Source organism: Dipodomys merriami, unplaced genomic scaffold (genome assembly GCF_024711535.1).
Source record: "Dipodomys merriami isolate MVZ:Mamm:240054 unplaced genomic scaffold, mDipMer1.0.p SCAF_652, whole genome shotgun sequence".
Lineage (NCBI taxonomy): Eukaryota > Metazoa > Chordata > Mammalia > Rodentia > Heteromyidae > Dipodomys > Dipodomys merriami.
This window is the reverse complement of record NW_027206238.1, coordinates 352,413-369,410: the sequence shown is the minus strand read 5'-3', so window position 1 is coordinate 369,410 and position 16,998 is coordinate 352,413. Positions and strand designations below refer to the sequence as shown.

General features: G+C 41.1%; 1 pseudogene; it reads right to left on the bottom strand.

Moving 5' to 3' along the window:
• Positions 1 to 1,903: 1,903 nt before the first annotated feature.
• Positions 1,904 to 16,998, bottom strand: LOC138815587 (chromodomain Y-like protein; annotated as a pseudogene).

Genomic DNA, 16,998 nt, shown 5'->3' with positions numbered 1-16,998 from the left:
CTAAGCACAATATTGAGTCAACAGATGGGGCTCTATTTCAGGGCCTGGAAACTGGCTAGGAGCTGAATTGGCTGCTGTGCTTACTATCACCCATTCATGAACTTCTAGACCCTGAATTTAGATCCCAGCACTGCCAAAAGTATAATCTTGGAGTGAGAAGCTAAGCATGACATGTTTTCTTTTTCTTTGAAAGTGCTCAGTGTCAGGTAGGATGTATAATTTGGATGCAAATCTATATGCTATGTAATAGGATGTCATAAATGTAATAAATGTCATAGGTGGAATAATTGTCACTACAATAAATGATAAAGGGTTGAATTAGTGAATCATTCTAGATTAAATTAGATGCAACAATTATAGGAAGTGTATTAAGTTTTATTAATATTTTATTAAGCATTACCAGAATAAAAATTACATGGAGACATAATTAAATATCGAATTATAGGTAGTGACACATGATGCATAATTTAATTATATAAGACATCTGTCTCATTCTATAAAATATGTAAATATATATGTATATATGTACATATATGATAAACAATAATGGGATATTGAGTAATTATTAATTAATGCTTTATTAATTGTTCAACTGGGACGCATCATTAAATGGAGACATAATTTAATATCTAATAATTGGCAGTAATCCCTGCAACTACTGCTGCCTCCTTCTTGCCCTCATCGCTGGCCTGTCAGTGCCAAAAAAGGCCTCCAGGAGAACCCCTCCACCCCTGCACCAATGTGTCCTGTACTTCCAGTGACTCCTGGTGGTCAGTATGATCTACATGACCACAGAAGAGCATGAGGATATATGTTACACACAGACATGAAGAACTAGTATGATGGCTTGACCTTCATGGCCTCTGAAAATGGAGGTATGACCTGCATAAGTTTTGCTTCACTATGAATTTTCTATTTTCACACTGAACACCATATACTTTCCTTGTGATTCCTTTATTGGTTTTTGTCTTATTCTCTCAAAACAAGTCTATTATCATAGGCTGATACTATGTCTCTGGTGATGGCACCAGCAGATCCAAGTGGAAAGGGAAGTGGGACATAGAGTACCCATCCTTTCCAAAAGAGTCCACCACAGGTCAGAAGAACAAGTCTTAGGAGAGTGGGCACAGTTGATGCTTCCCTCTCTGAAGCATGGCTCAAGTTTGGAGAGGGATTTCAGGACATCTGAAATATTGAATTATTGAAATATTGAATTATCTCCAAGACCAAAGAAACAACCACATCTAGTAATTGAGCTCACAAGTATACCATGGAGATCCAGTGAAAATGATCAATCAGATGAAGATAGGACACTGTTTAAAATACAGAGAAACAATGGGATTGGCACTATTGGCAGGAACAATTTGTGTACAGAAAGAAGATAGGGCCAAGGGAGATGAACTGCAGTTGATTGACTAGAAAATGGACAGTGACAGAGAAGAAACCAGTAAAGGCAATGAATGTGAAGATGGAGAGGGTGCCATGGAAATTTCAGATGGTGCTTCTAGTGCAAGTAGTTATTCTTTGGCAAGTGATAGTAGGAAACCTGAGCTTCCTAAGGCAGGACCTGACTTTATTGCCTAGCTGGACTAAAAGTGAAGATCCTCCTGCCTCACATTCCGGAGTTCTAGGATAACAGTCATGCATTACCACATTCCTGTTTGAAACATTTAACTTTCATGTTAGATTATTTCTTTTTCACCTGTGGCCTTTATAAGCCTGATTTCGACATTTTTGGACCTTGGCGTGAACATTTGTCTGGATTATGAGGAAACAATAATTATTCCAACAGTTTCCCATATTGAAACACCCACTCCTTGGGTACTTGTCAACTCACTGTGTTCATCTGGCCTGTGTGGAGATTGTCCATTCTGCTCTGGTCCTTAAGAGGTCTGCAAGATTCTCAGCTGTGTACTAGAAGAACACAGAGATGGAGAGTTTTAGATAGCAATGAGAAAAAAGAAATTTACTTCACTGAAACTCTATTATTTGCCTTATTTTTGCCTGTCATATTTACCTTGCTCACAGTTTACATTCTTTTATGGTATAATGAAGTAATAACATTTATTTTCCTCAGCATTTAAGTTTAATTCTTTGTTTTCATTGAGACAAACTTCTAAGAAAGAACAACTAATCTCATGTTCATTTCCACAAATGGATGTTTTTATTTTCATATTCCCTTGTAAGACAATAATTCTTGGTGTGGCAAGTCAGGAAATAGAAATAGATTAAAATTTTAAACATGATACATTTATTTGTGATGTAGGTAAGCTTTGGAATTTTAGTCACTAAAATGTGTTTGACTACTACGTTTACTCTTGCCCACTCTGGTGAGAGCATCCTTAATTACTAAGTTATTAACAAGTGAATGGATTGCCAGACAAACTTTGAGAGTTTTTGTTTTCTTGGCAGACCATTAAACATTTCTTTAGAGGAAAAAATACCACACTATTTCTGCTCTTCATAGAGTCTACTATACTTCAGTTACTTCATCTGTAACTATTAGCATACAACTGAATGTATTTGCTTTTGGGTTTATTGGAACATTCTAGCAGCCACAAATAAGGGAAACCATGCAGCTTGTGTTCTCTGGGTCTGGATTACTTCCCATAATATAATTCTTTCCCAGTCTTTACACATTATTACAAATGGTAGTCTATCATGCTCTCTGACGGATGAGTGGGATTTCTCTCTGTTTGTGTGTGTGTGTGTGTGTGTGTGTGTGTGTGTGTGTGTGTGTGTGTGTTCATACATACATTTATATATGTATATATGTATATATGTACATATACACACATATATGTATATATATTTATATCTATATATACATATATGTATATAAAATGTGGTATACATGTATGTAACCTCATACATACATACATATATATATGTATGTATGTAACCTCATACATACATACATATATATATATATATGTAACCTCATACATGTATACCACATTTTATTGATCCATTCACCATTTTAGGGTTTTCTGGGTACTGGAAAGTGAGAGACAGGAGCCTTATCCCTCTGTTTGTGGGAAGACATGAACTCTTGTAGCAACAGTCCTGAGCCTTGTTACCCTTTTTTATGGCCTGAAGTGGTAAAAGCTGATCGACAATTTGTTCACTTTTGCAATTCCTGGGGCCTGAACTCAGTGCCTGTGCACTGTCCCTAAGCATTTTTTGCTTAAAGCTAGCATACTAACACTTGAGCCACTGCAACACTTCCAGCTTTTTCTGGATATGTGGTTACTGAAGAATCAAACTCAGGGCTTCATGCATGCTAGGCAAGCACTCTACCACTAGGCCACCTTCCCAACCCAATATTTTATTTTTTAAAAAACTAACATGTAAAAGAAACAACTACATGAGCAACTGTATTACAGGAGGCAAGCTCCATGACTAGAACCATGACTTCCCTGGCCAGAAACCTGGGAGACCAGGCCTTTGCCACAAGTCTCCTGTGAGGTCAGCTTCCAACCACTGAGCATCATTTCATTGGCCTGAAAGGAAGGAGAGTGTTGAGATGTGAAACATGATGCAAGCAGACAGAGGAAGCCTCATCCCCCAATGTCAACAATGAGGATGGTTACTCACAAACCCCAGATCCTGTGGCACATGTGCTAGTAGACACTAATTATGAATTGTGTAGAGTCATGATCCAATGGGCAGATGGGTTGAGCTATTATGAGAAAGACATAACCTCATTCAGAATCATATGGACTCCAAAAATGTGAACTAGAAAAGGTCTACTTTGTGTTTGAGGTTATTGTTTTAACTTCCTTTATCTGCACTCTGTCCTCTAAAGTCAGCTCCCATGTGTGAACTCTTCATATGCAAGAAAATGAGCCATAAATAAGGCCAAGTAATTGTTAATCTTATGGAAGTGAGCCAGGCATAGAATGGCTGTCTGGGGTTTCTTTTCCTCTCTGAGTTACAAAAAGTGACTTGTTCCTGAGACAGAGCCCATGTTCTAATGGCTGAGCTATTACTGCTGGATATCAAATTTCACCATGTGGATATAACTATAAGAGACAAAGCAGCCAGGACTTTGATGTTCCCAAAATTATTGCCATGCTGAGTGAGTCTGACACATGACTTCGAATGACTGCATGAAGGAAGTGAACATCCTTTTGTTTTTACAACATGTAATAGTGTATAAATCGATACATCACTTTACACTGACTTTAATTTTGTCCCAGGTTTTCATTTTGGTTTCAGAGGAAAGTGTCTGGATTTACCATTCCAACAACAGGCTCCCAGATGCTCATGCAGGGTGAGGAGGGGAGAATGGGTCGAAATGATGACTTCCTTCTGTGTTTCCCTGGCAGTGCTGAAAATCAGACCCAGAGCTTCTGGGCTTCAGGTAAACAAGCAGTGGGTAGAGTCTCCCTTCTCAAGAGATTAAATCTTCATGAAAATTGCCCACAGGACACTACAGTTTCCACTGCTTTTTTACTTCCACGCAGTGCACATAGCACACGAACTAATGCTGGAGGGCACAGGTATGGCTGACTCACCACCCTTCAAGAGAGGCAAGAAGGATGAACACAGTGGCAGGGGACCTGTTCCTCAGCAGAAAGCCTTGCAAGGTTCTGAACATCACCCTAAGTGAGGCTGGCATTTGAGCACAGTCTTGGACAGATCATAAGCATCTGAAGAGTGTGGAATGTTCTGCTAATCCACAGGTTGACTAAGCAGCCTGTCCTTGGGGGAAAAGGATCTACTATAAGTAAACATTTATCAGAAATCTCACTAAACCTTGTTCTTTATATTAAGTCAGTTCTTCAAGGCAGACAAGTGAGAGTGGATAAAGGAGAAGGGCCCTAGGACCACTGCATTTTCCCATCTTAGAGCATCATTTTCTTTCTCAACATATAGTAGGGAAGCCACAGCCTAGTCCTGCTAGCCAATAGAAGTATATTCTCAATAGCATATGCCAATATGTTCAGGTCCAGATAACTCAGTGATAGTGGTTCCACTCTGTTCTCTCAGTAACTTCTCTTTTTTGAGATAGGGTCTAATCTAAGTAAGACTTTGGGCTAAGCTACCTTTGTATGCAGATCATAGGCATGTACCACCATGCCTAGTCTCATTACTTCTTTTTGTTTTCTGCCCTTTGAAAGTCAGCCAATAGCTCTAACATCGTTCTCTTCCATTACATTCTATTCATGCCCTTATCTGGTTCTCTCCATCTGGTCTAACTGGAGCCATCTGTCTCTAGCCAGCACACTGTCATGGTGGTCCATCTTCCCAGCTAGCTCCATACACATCTGTTTTTTACTAGGGAGTCTTTCCTGACTTGTGCTTTTCACTTTTCCAAATGACTGGATGTGCAAGACAATAAAAGGAGTTCCTGAATTTTGCCAAGAGTGTGAATGACATGACTGATTCAAGGCTGTTAACCATTTTCTTTTCTTTTCTTTTCTTTCTTTCTTTTTTTTTTTTTTGGTCCGGTTGTAGGGCCTGAACTCTGGGCCTGGGCGCTGTCGCTCAGCTCTTCAGCTCAAGGCTAGTGCTCTACCATTTGAGCCACAGAGCCACTTCTGGCTTTTTTCTTTTTGCTTATGTGGTGCTGGGGAATCGAACCCAGGGCCTCATGCATGCAAGGCAAGCACTCTACCACTGAACCACCTTCCCAGCCCCCTGTTAACCATTTTCCACTTAAACACACAAGCAGTGGGCCAGGATTTGTGGCTCATACCTGTGATCTTAGCTAATAGGTAGGCTTAAATCTGGAGGATGGTGGCTCTGAGACCAGCCTAAGCAGAAAAGTCTTGAGATCCCACCTTCAAAATAATCGCAAAAGAAGGTCTGGAAGTATGGCTTACGGTGAGCATACAATATGAGCAAGAGCTGTCATAGTATAGGTCACCTTGTGCTGCTTGTAGCACAGGTCCTTTAGTCCCAGGTCTGTACTAATAACATCTCTTCAATTCCAACTTTGTGTATGTGTGTGTATGTGTACAACTTCACGTACTCATGCACTTGTTGTGTACACTGATAATATTAAGTTGCACGTGCTTATGTTGCAGAGACTTCAAACTAATTTTTATCTTTCCAAACACAATGAACCATCAAGAATTCTACCACTGTCAACATTCATTACAAAGATTCCACTTCCAAAATGCCATTTGGTTAGATGGTGTTTACCTATCCATATTTACTTAGTCTTTCCTCTAGTTGACCCTCATCCTCCCATACCATTGCACCTCCACACATTCCCCCAGATTATTGTTTACAATGATCTTAACATTTTCCTGGAAATAAGGATTCTTTAGTGGTAGAATTAGCATTTAATTGCTAGCAAGTCAGCTTCTTCAGTAATAACTCACAATGAGCTTAAAGATCTACCCTTAATCAGGTAGGGATAGGTGGACACAGCATAGTAAAATGGACAAAAAAGCATTTCAATGCCAGGTGGACCACTATGGGACCTGATGCGATACCATCATGTGCTAAACATGGACATCCCAGGTGAGGGCAGAATACTCTCTTGTACGTGTGGGACTCCTGGATATCAGGAAAGTAGGAGGCTGAGACCTGAGTCCAACCCTTACTCTTCTCAAATTGCTGGCAAAGTTTCAGAAAAACTCAGTAATCTGCCCAAGGAAGGTATGCTAGGCTACAGGTGAAGAAAGACAGGAGCCTAAAACGTGGCATGCAATTTCTGAGAATACACCTTCATACTTACTAAGAACTTATGAGCTTATAGAAATTGATTTGTTGTGGTCAGACAGTGTGGGTATGCAAGCCAAGGAGGGGACTGGCCACTTCCTTACAGTATCATCCTATAGTGACAAGAAGAGGAAAATAACCCCAAATGGGACTGCACTGGTCATCTACTTGATGTCAAAGTATTGGGGCTGAACAGTACTGAGTGTTAACCTGGACTGCTGGTCAGAGAGCTGGAAAAGTAGGGAGTAGGATGTGAAATGAATGATAAATAGAGGGATGGGTTGATGGAAAGAATTGTCAACTGCAACATCACATTCAGATCTACCAGAGATCTCTCATAAAGGGCCAGTACAGTCAACCATATGAACCCATTAGCACTGGTCATTCTTGTTTGCTAGCAATCACTTTCTGACTTATCAGACATACACACACACCCCAAATGGCCATGGTTTGGTGGACACAGAGGGCTAGAATATAAATGTCAGTAAATGCCTGACATGTTAGCAGAGAGTATCAAAGTTTAGCCACCCTTCATTGTTCATTCCCAAGATTCTCAGCCTGTTAGGTCCTTGTGGCAAACTCAGTGCTCCAATGGGAAGAGAAGCTGCCTCCAGGCCTCCCTTTCTTATCCTCCAGGTCTCAGAAGTCCCCAAAAGGCTGGTCTGGAGGTGTGGGGGAATAATGCAGGCAAAGCCCAAGTGTTGGAGACTCCAATTCATAGCAATGATAGGGTGCTGCAGAGCTCTGGATTGTGTTGTGCCTCCAAGGGAAGGAGGCACTGTTGGCACATGAGTGCATCAGGGCTTCCTGATCCTCCCTGCCCAACAGCAGCTGTTCTGGATTGAGCAGCACACTGGGATGGGGTATGAGGCACCCTGGGGACAAGTACCCACCAGTAGAGGGATGGATAGGGCAGGTAAATCTACAGAGAACAGTGCCAGTACTGGGCAGCTGTGCTCTTTTATCAACTTCTCCACATTTCAGTTTTCAAAAACAACTTAGACTTTAGAGTAAGTTTCAACCTAGGGAAAATTTACACAAGTGTGTTTCCCTCACTGCCCTAGCTCTCCCTTGATTCACATGTCATAAAACATGTTAATCAAAGTCAGAACATTTCCACTGAAGCCATAGTAGTCATTAAACACAAACCCCGTACCAACCTCAACATTGCCTCCTTCTGCCCTTCTCTCACTCAGGAGTCCATCTGGTCCTGCAGATCGTTGCTCTCCTCTCCTTTGAGGGGCCAAAGTTCCAACTAAACCTCCATCCTTGGCCATTGTGAGGGGTTCTGCTCAGCATTTGCTGTCTTGGTAAGCATAGATTGAGGGATGTCGATGGACTGTTCCTCTTTGGCAGGAGCCTACAGAGCAACAGATGCTGCAGCCATCTCAGTGAATCACACTGGGGCACCGAGGTCACCATGCTTAACCTTGTTCATGGTACTCGTGTTAGAACTCAGAGTATTGTACTTGCTAGGTAGGTGAGCTATATTCCTATTTTGTGCTGGTCATTTTTTAGTTATGGTCTTGCTTCCTATCCAGGTACATGCCTGGGCCTGGACTCACCTATTTTAAGCTTCCTGTTGTAGTGAAGTTGATATTAATTGATAGCTTAAGAGGAGATGTCACCCAGTTTTTGACTTGGGCTGGCCCTGAATAATGATCATCCAAATCTTAGCATCTTAAATAGTTAGGATTACACATGTGACTCCCAGCTCCAATGTGCCTTCCTTCTCAACCCTACCAATTCAGCAGTGACTGACAGCTTCCTCTCCTCAGTTACTCTTACCCTCTGGAATTTCAGAGAGGAGACACACATTTTCTTCTTCATTGTACTCTAATTGCTCCAAAGATTGCCTGAAATTGTACTATCTCCCCTCATTGTAGGCTCCCCAAGGAAGTGATACCCTTGGATACTGGATATTTCTACATGAGGAGGTAAACTTAGCTGTGAACCCCAAAGGGAGATCCTGTTACTTCAGCTGTGGGCTGTCAGTTCCTTCTGCAACTCCCTCAGCTACAGTCATTTTCCATGACACAATTGTCTTCCTGCACTCCCCACACTGATGGGTACAAAGACAGCATCATGCCAATTGGCCAGGTCAAACTATGGGACACTCAGTGGTGGAGCTGGAGGAGTTGCACTTGTCCCCTATACAATCTGACATCCAGTCCCTCTCTTCAACAGAATTCAATCTTTGTGGATTCTCCTCTCTGCCAACACTCTCAGTCTGTCTCTAGAACTAAGGAACAAGGTATATGTAATTGAGAAAACACAAACACAATCTCTCATCATGAATGGACCAATTTAAATATTGAAAAAATGAACCACAAAATTATACTGAACCCCTCTCCCTGCTTCTTTTATTTGTGCAAGTTTGCTCCCTAATTGCTTTTGTGTGTTTGTTGGGGAAGGTGTGTGGGTACGGGTGCGGGGGATATTGTGTATAATAGGACTTGAACTCAGGGCCTTTGGCTCTTAACCTAGCTCTTTTTTGTTCAAAGCTGGCACTCTACCATTCCAGCCACTGATCCCTAGTGGCTTTTTCCAGGCTAATTGCAATAAGAATCTCTTGGGTTTCTCTGCCTACAATGGCTTCAAACTGCAATTCTGGTATCAGCCTCCCAAAAGGCTAGTGTGTGAGCCACTAGTGCATGGCATCCCACTGCCACTTTAAAAGGGCAGCTTTTAAAGTGAAGTAAAAGAAAATTCTTGATTGAAAACTGGGTATCAGTGTGATTTAGGTAAATCTGGAGGCTCCTCATGGGAGGAAAGGCCTTCTCCTGGGAAGTATTACAGCACTACATGAACCAAGTGGGTTTGATGAAATGTCCCCAGAGAACACACAAGATACCCTGAGTGAAACAACACCCAAAGCACAGGTTCTTAGGACATTGTCTAAAATAAGTTTTTAACCAAGGTGCTCACAGATGTGCCTCCCATATCCTTGGGAAAGATATCAGTAGAGCAGCCATCTGGATTCTGTCCTACGGGGGTACAAGGTGTTTGGAACCAAGCCTTTTCCTTGGTCCAAACCACATCACAAAGAGGCCATGTGGATGCTCCTAGTCCAATGGCTGGGCCTTTTACTGCTACAAAATTAGGCTTCTTAAACTGGATGAAAGTATTCACTAAGTTTCTAAAGTTAAAAAAGTACAGAGGGAACAAGTAAAAACATTGCATATGTGAGCAGATGACAAAAATCTATTCTAGATTGGAAGTTGCCAAGCAGAAACTATGCAAATCATAAAAATTAAGATTTCTTAAAAAGCCTCCTCCCAGAAAAGGTAGATTGTGGATCTACCTGCTGCAGATTGTAAAGGCTTACCTACAGCCTGGATATTACACAGGTGTCGCTGCTACCACCAGTTGTAGGTGACATAGCCAGAAGGGCTTTCATATTTACAGTGGCTCTTGGCCACTCTGACTATTGCATATAGCATTTCCAACTTTCTCTCTTTGAAGACCCAAGGATCATACTGACTTTAGGGAGTTCTTGTATCCAAGAAAAGGGAAAATTCAGAGTGAACTTGGCACTAAGATTGTCTGGTACTGACTGAAGGGTTATTGACTAAGGGATATAACCTGCCCCTGCAAGGAGACTTTACACATTGAATTGGAAACACGTATTTTCTAAGGTCTTATAAACTGGACTAAATTAACTTATGGACATGGAGATAAGCTAATTTAAGACATAAGGTTGGAAATAAAGATCAGCAAGCATCTCAATGCCTGTATCCCATTATGTGTTGTTGGATGCTACTGCCACAGGAAATTGGAGAGCAAAGCAGACATGGGAGAGGGAGGCCTTTGCAGGGGACAAGACCTTGCCATAAAACACAACCAATGCTGTGCTGGAGTTTGTTTTATAGGCTTTGTAGTTCCAGGGAGGTTGATGCTATACTATATAGGGAATCTGCTTCTTCCTCCCCACCATACAGCTGATTCTGTTTTCAGAGGTAGTCTCTTGTTCTGATTTCACAGAGTAGATCAAAGCATAAACTTATACCTACATACATATAAAGTGATTCTTTATAGGTAGTTTGAGCCTGACCTTTGAAGAATAACTAAAACTTTTCATATACAGAGTTCTAAGCCAGAGCTTGACTGACAACAGCTATTGAGGCACTTCCTACTAGTTCCTCATCCTCTGAATACTATCAAGATGGAATATAGTGCTGCATCTCCCCTCCCCCTCCCTTCCCCCCCCCACCCCTGTGCAAGTCCTGCAGTTGAATTCAGGGTCTTCTGCTTAGTTGGCTGGCACTTGAATACTTGAATCACACTTTCAGTCCTGTTTGTACTAATCATTGGAGGCTCAACTTTAACAGACTTTTCTAATTGATCTGGTCTTAACACAAATCCTCTGGATGTATCTCAGACTTTTGAGTAGCTAGAATTACAGATGTGAGTCACTGCTTCCAGCTAGATTATATTGTAAGGAGGGAGGTTGGGAGGTTTGTAAGGAACACAGGAGAACAGGGCTTGCAGATGCAGCAGATTCCAGCAACTGGTGTGAGGTGTAGTCCATTAGGTGAGGCCAACCTCATCTCAGCCTTGCCAATTGCCCCCAAGGTAAGTAATGTTTTGCATTATGCAAGAATTGATCCTTTAAAAGAATAAGCCACACTAATATCTAAGGTTTCTAAATGAGATGGCCCAAGGCATTATTCGAAAGCTCACAATGGAGTTTAACAATAAAGCTGTGGTACATGAAAACATAAGAATAAAAAAACTGTCCATGATTCCATGCTTCTCCCATGATATATTTGTACATACATAAAAAATTCTCATCTCAAGCCCAAAGAAACACAGGTCCCATGGTTTCCCTTATTTGCAATGACTAGTATATGTCTGAGACAAGCAGAAATGTTCAGAGGAGTTGATGTTAGGTGAAATGAATCCCAAGATAAGGACTCATATTTTTTCTTTCTTGCTATTGTTTTAAACATATTTATAAGATGATTGTTTTGTGGTTTTTTATGTCCCTCCTCCTCAGTATAATCCCTGTTTTCACTGTATTTGATGTTGCTATAATTTGTGGAGGGGAAGGGAAAAAACAAATTGTTTAAACAGGGATACAGGTGGACCCATTGCAACAATGAGATGTACAAGACGTTATGTCAAAAAATGAATTTTACAACTCTGGCATGGTATGGGGAGGGAGATGGGAAGGGATGGTAAGGGGAAACAAAGGAGGAGGGAACAATGCTTGATAAGAAATGTACTCATTTGGGCTGGGAAGGTGGCTCAGTGGTACAGAGATTGCCTTGCATGCATGAGGCTCTGGGTTTGATTCCTCAACACCACAGAAGCAGAAATAAAAAGCTGGAAGTGGTGCTGTGGCTCAAGTGGTTGAGCGCTAGCCTTGAGGTGAAGAGCTGAGGGACAGCGACCAGGCCCAGAGTTCAGGCCCATGACCGGACTCCCCACCCCCCAAAAAAAGAAATGTACTCATTACCTTGCTCGTGTAATTGTAACCCCTCTGTACTACATTTTCAAGATTAAAAAAAATTCTGGTTTCAAAGTCTTTGAGGAAAATCAATACCAGGATTTCAATAGGATTGATACATTGTTTTATAACTGGAATTTCAATTTTTGCCTGGAATGATAATAATGTCAAATAAAATTATGTCTCTATTTCAGAGGTCCATGCTAAATTCATCAGCAGCCCTGCTCAGAGGAAGGGTGCAATGATGATGTGTAAACTCATTTGTAAACATGAGTTGAACAGAAACTCAGTTTGTTAAAACAGCCACCCACCAAATCTTTGTAGAAATGACCTGTCAGGAGAGACCTCTCCAGTCCACAAAGCTGTATGATCATGAACTACAAAAATCCAGCGGCAGTGTGGCTAGTGGTAGGAGATCATGATGGACCTAAAGAGGAAATGTGTACAGTTTTGTTAAGTATACATGCGGTTGTGTTTGCTAGCCATTGGGCTTGAACATAGGGCCTGTGCACTGTCTCTGAGCCTCTTTGTGCTCAAGGCTAGTGTTCTACCAACTAAATCCCAACACCACTTCCAGCTTTTTCTTAGTAGTTTATTGGAGATAAGAGTCTCATGGACTTTCTTGTCTCAGCTGGCTTCAAACTGCAATCCTCAGATTTCATCCCCCTGAGTAGCTAGGATTACAGGCATGAACCAGCAGGCCCCTGGTTTTTATACTTATCTTTTAAAACTTAATATTAAAGCCCATAAACATTAATAGGTGTACAATGCAGCATACTCAATTTGTATTTGTTCCCACTGGATTATCTGTGAACTGAGTTAAAGGCTGTCTTAGATATGGAAGGGAAGGAAAGATTTTCCACAAAGTTAGTTTTTGAAGACATTATTATTCAATAGAATTCCTTCTGAGAAGACACTTGACAAGATCAGATATTAGGTCAAACCCTCAAGGAAGGGTGTAGGAATTGTCTGGGGAAACCAGGCAACAAAATTTGAATTAGGAGGTAGTGTGCTTCCTTCCTCAGCTTACTCAGCTTTATTATCTGAAGAAGAAAGGAATGAGTAGGAAGAGGTCAAGTTCTAGGGCCAGTTTACGGGTTTGTTCTCTCTCCAAATCCTGTAATATAGGAGTGCTGAGTAATAGCCTCTTCCTTTGGAAAGTCTGCACATTATCTCACTCTATCATGAGAGGAGACCTCACTTCTGTGGAGATAAGCTTGCTCTTGGGTCCTTCAGACACATAGTATGCAGACATCAAAAGTCCAATGCTATAAAGGGAACCCAAGATACTCAGTTTTATCAATGATGTAAGGGCCATTTGATGACAATGAATCTGCAAACTGGGTATCATCAATTCCAATAGTGGAAATAGCAGCCCTGGACAGTGGATGATGTAAGATGTTAATTGATCTCCATTATCACTTCCCTTTCCTTCCATTCTGAATATTTGCCACAATGAAGATCTTTGCCTCAAAAAGTTTAAGGAATTTGAGTCATGATACCACAGAAACAAGCAAAAATACAATACATAGAAATATTGTTTTGTGTTATGTCCCTCATAGGCATATAAAGTTAATTTAAATAAACTGAGTAAGAGAAAGGTTAAGTGAAACTGCTTTAAATAAGTAGTTTTTTCTGATTCTCCCATATTCCATTAAGCAAAATTATCGCTGATAAAAATACGTTTACTCAAAGCAGCAGCAATGCAGGTTTCACAGAAGCACAATGTTTCAGTTTCCTATAATATCAGCTGAGCCTTCTGTGGGATCTAGGAGAAGGACATGGCATAGGGAGGCTGGGAGAAGTAATAGGAGTGAGGATCTGATGAAAACAATCATCTAAAATCACCTAAAAGTGCATGAGATGAGGTTTCTACTTAAATATCTGTATCTATCTTTTCTCTTTCTCTAATCCCAGTACTACAAGCCTCAGCCACTGTCAAGGGCAGAGACTGGACACCTGAGGAGGGAGAAGACTGGAGAGCAGCAAGATTGGTAAGAAAAGCTCTAAGATACATAAGAGAGGACTCAGGTGGTCTCACAGAAGATGTACAAAGTCACCACTGAAGACAATGGTATGTGTGTGTGTTTGTGTGTATGTGTGTGCATATGTGTGTGTGTGTGTGTGTGTGTGTGTGTAAAAAGTGAGGCTTAAAGACATGCAACATATCCTGAACTATGATTTAACAATGAGCAGTGTCTACACTTTGATATGAGGTTCTGATAGTCTAGAGCAGAATTATGTCCACTGATGAAGGTTTATAATTTCAAGTCAAGTAAGAAGGCAATGCCTTCTAGCACCACATCTGAGAACTCAGAATAATAATGGGATTATAATATTTCAAACCATAGGTATGTTATTTTGGGGAATAACAGAGATGGGGGGGACTGAGATCCAAGGCTAGTCTAGGCAAAGTTTTAGCAAGCAGACCTTATCTCAACAAATTATTCTGGCTAGGTGGTTCATTCCTGAAATCCCAGCTCTGTGGGAGGTGTATGTGAGGGAAGAGCAAAGCCCAAAAATTACTTAAAATACTTAAAGCAAGATGGGGGCAGGAGGTGTGGTAGAATGCATGCCTAGCATGTATGAGGCTTTGAGTCCAATCAAACCATAATACTATTAAAACAACCCAACAGATGTAAGATGTGTTCATTAGCTGATTCAGCTTTTTTCCTCTCTACTAGAAATATTTAGAATTCGGGGAAGCATAGGAGAAGTGTACAGCACAAGTACCATGCAGCTGTACATTATCTATACAGCACTCTTAGCCAACATGCCGAGCACTTGCTGGGTTTCAGTTGTTGGCCTCTGATAAGCAGTCATTAATGTCAGACTCATAGAAAGAGCAGATGAGTTAATTGAGTCAATTGACTTAAATGACTGACATTGAAGCCTATGCAGGGCTGTGATCTTCAGTTCTAGTACTTGGAAAACTAACCCCAACCCCGATGCAAACACATTGGCTCTGCAAACCTGATTGCATCTGCCATCTTGGTGCCTTTTCTCTTTCTATCATCGGTGAGATGGTCTATGAAGTAAATTAAGTCCAGGCCACAATAGAAGATGCTGCCGGGTGCACTGAGATAGACCTGCTGTCATTGGCAGTGGCTGTTTTCAGGGCACTCAGGACTTCTTTTATCACCAGGAAGTCACCATAAGTTCCAATGATAAGGACCACTTTGGGTACAGACTACTATAAGCATTTTAAAGACCCCTCTGTATGGTATTTTCACAATAATAATCATAATAATAAAAAGAAAGCCTTTGTTTCTCTGAAGGTTACAAGAAATGGGTATTTCTGCAGTTTGAACAGCAGGTGGCACTTTAAACTACTTTACAAGTGAGTCCAGTCTGTTGTTTTTGTTATTGTTGTTGCTAATTTAGCTTAGGATAGAAACCTAAATGATATGGTGAGAGGGCAAAAAATCATTTAAAATGATCTTGGAAACATTAAAAAACCTCACCAGTGAAGAGATTGCAGTCTAAAAATGTACCAAAAATCAAGCCCTGAACTGCTTGTTCTGTATGAGTGTAGCTAGCACACAGACCTTCTGTAGGTAGCTTTCCTTGTCTGGAACAACCTACTCAAGCTGTGTACAAAGGAAAAGAAACAACACTAGAACTTAAAATTTGGAAATGCCCAGTGCAAGTTGAGATGTATGCATTTCCAGAGCCTTCCTATCACTAGGGGCTTTTGAAAAACAATCTCTTCAACAACAATCTCCTTGGCCTTTGCAAGCTGCCTTTTCAGGTATTAGTCAATATGCATACATAGAAAGCCCCCTTGCTGTGTGCTCTGCCACAACACTAAGACCATCAGTGTTGTAGGATGATAGGGAAACTTTTCCCAGGACAGAATGCAGCCATTGTTATGTTTAGCAAACAATTAACCTGTCAAACTGGGCGCCAGTGGCCCTTGACTATAAACCCAGCTACTCAGGAGGCAGAGATCTGAGTATGCCAGTAAAAAACCAGCTTGGGAAGGATAGGCCTTGAGACACTTATCTCCAAGAAACCACCAGAAAACTGGAAGTGGCACTGTGGCTCAAGTGATAGAGAGCTATACTTGAGCTGAAGAACAGAGAGACAGCCCCTAGGCCTAGAGTTCAAGTCCCATGACCAACAAAATAAAGAAAAAGAAATAAGGAAGGAAAAAAGAAAGAAAGAAAGAAAGAAAGAAAGAAAGAAAGAAAGAAAGAAAGAAAGAAAGAAAGAAAGAAAGGAAGAAAGAAAGAAAGAAAGAAAGAAAGAAAGAAAGGAAGAAAGAAAGAAAGAAAGAAAGAAAGAAAGAAAGAAAGAAAGAAAGAAACCTGTCATGATGAGAGATATGGCAAAGCTCAAGCCTTTGCAGATAAAGACATCCTGACCTGGGAGATGGCTCAAAAACAGAGGCACTGTTACCTTCTCCTGGTAAGAACCAAAGCTCCCACTGGAGCCCATACCATTAGAATAGAGCAGATGCCCAGCACATGCCTACAGCCCCAAGTCAGTGTGGCCAGAGTGATTAGCAGCCAAGCTTCCAAGTCCCCTTTGATTCCTGCCTCCTGGGCACATTGTGGGCCAGCTCAGAAGGAGGTTTCAGAAGAGCATAAAGAGCCATGAAGCAAAGCAGTCGTGTAGAAACGCAAAGCACATGACTCTCACCTCTGGGATTCCAGAGTTATTCTCAGATTATTTTGTGGATAAGAAGATGTGAGTGAATCATCTTGCTTCCTGAAAAATATCTCTGTATAGGTAGGCACTCTTTGCCTCACACTGAAATGCAACCACTTGTCCAAAGGCTGGTCTCATCTGTGGCCAATAAATTTCCTTTTCCCAGCCATCACCCCTTTAACAGACATCTGTATGTTGGCTGATAGCACATCCAT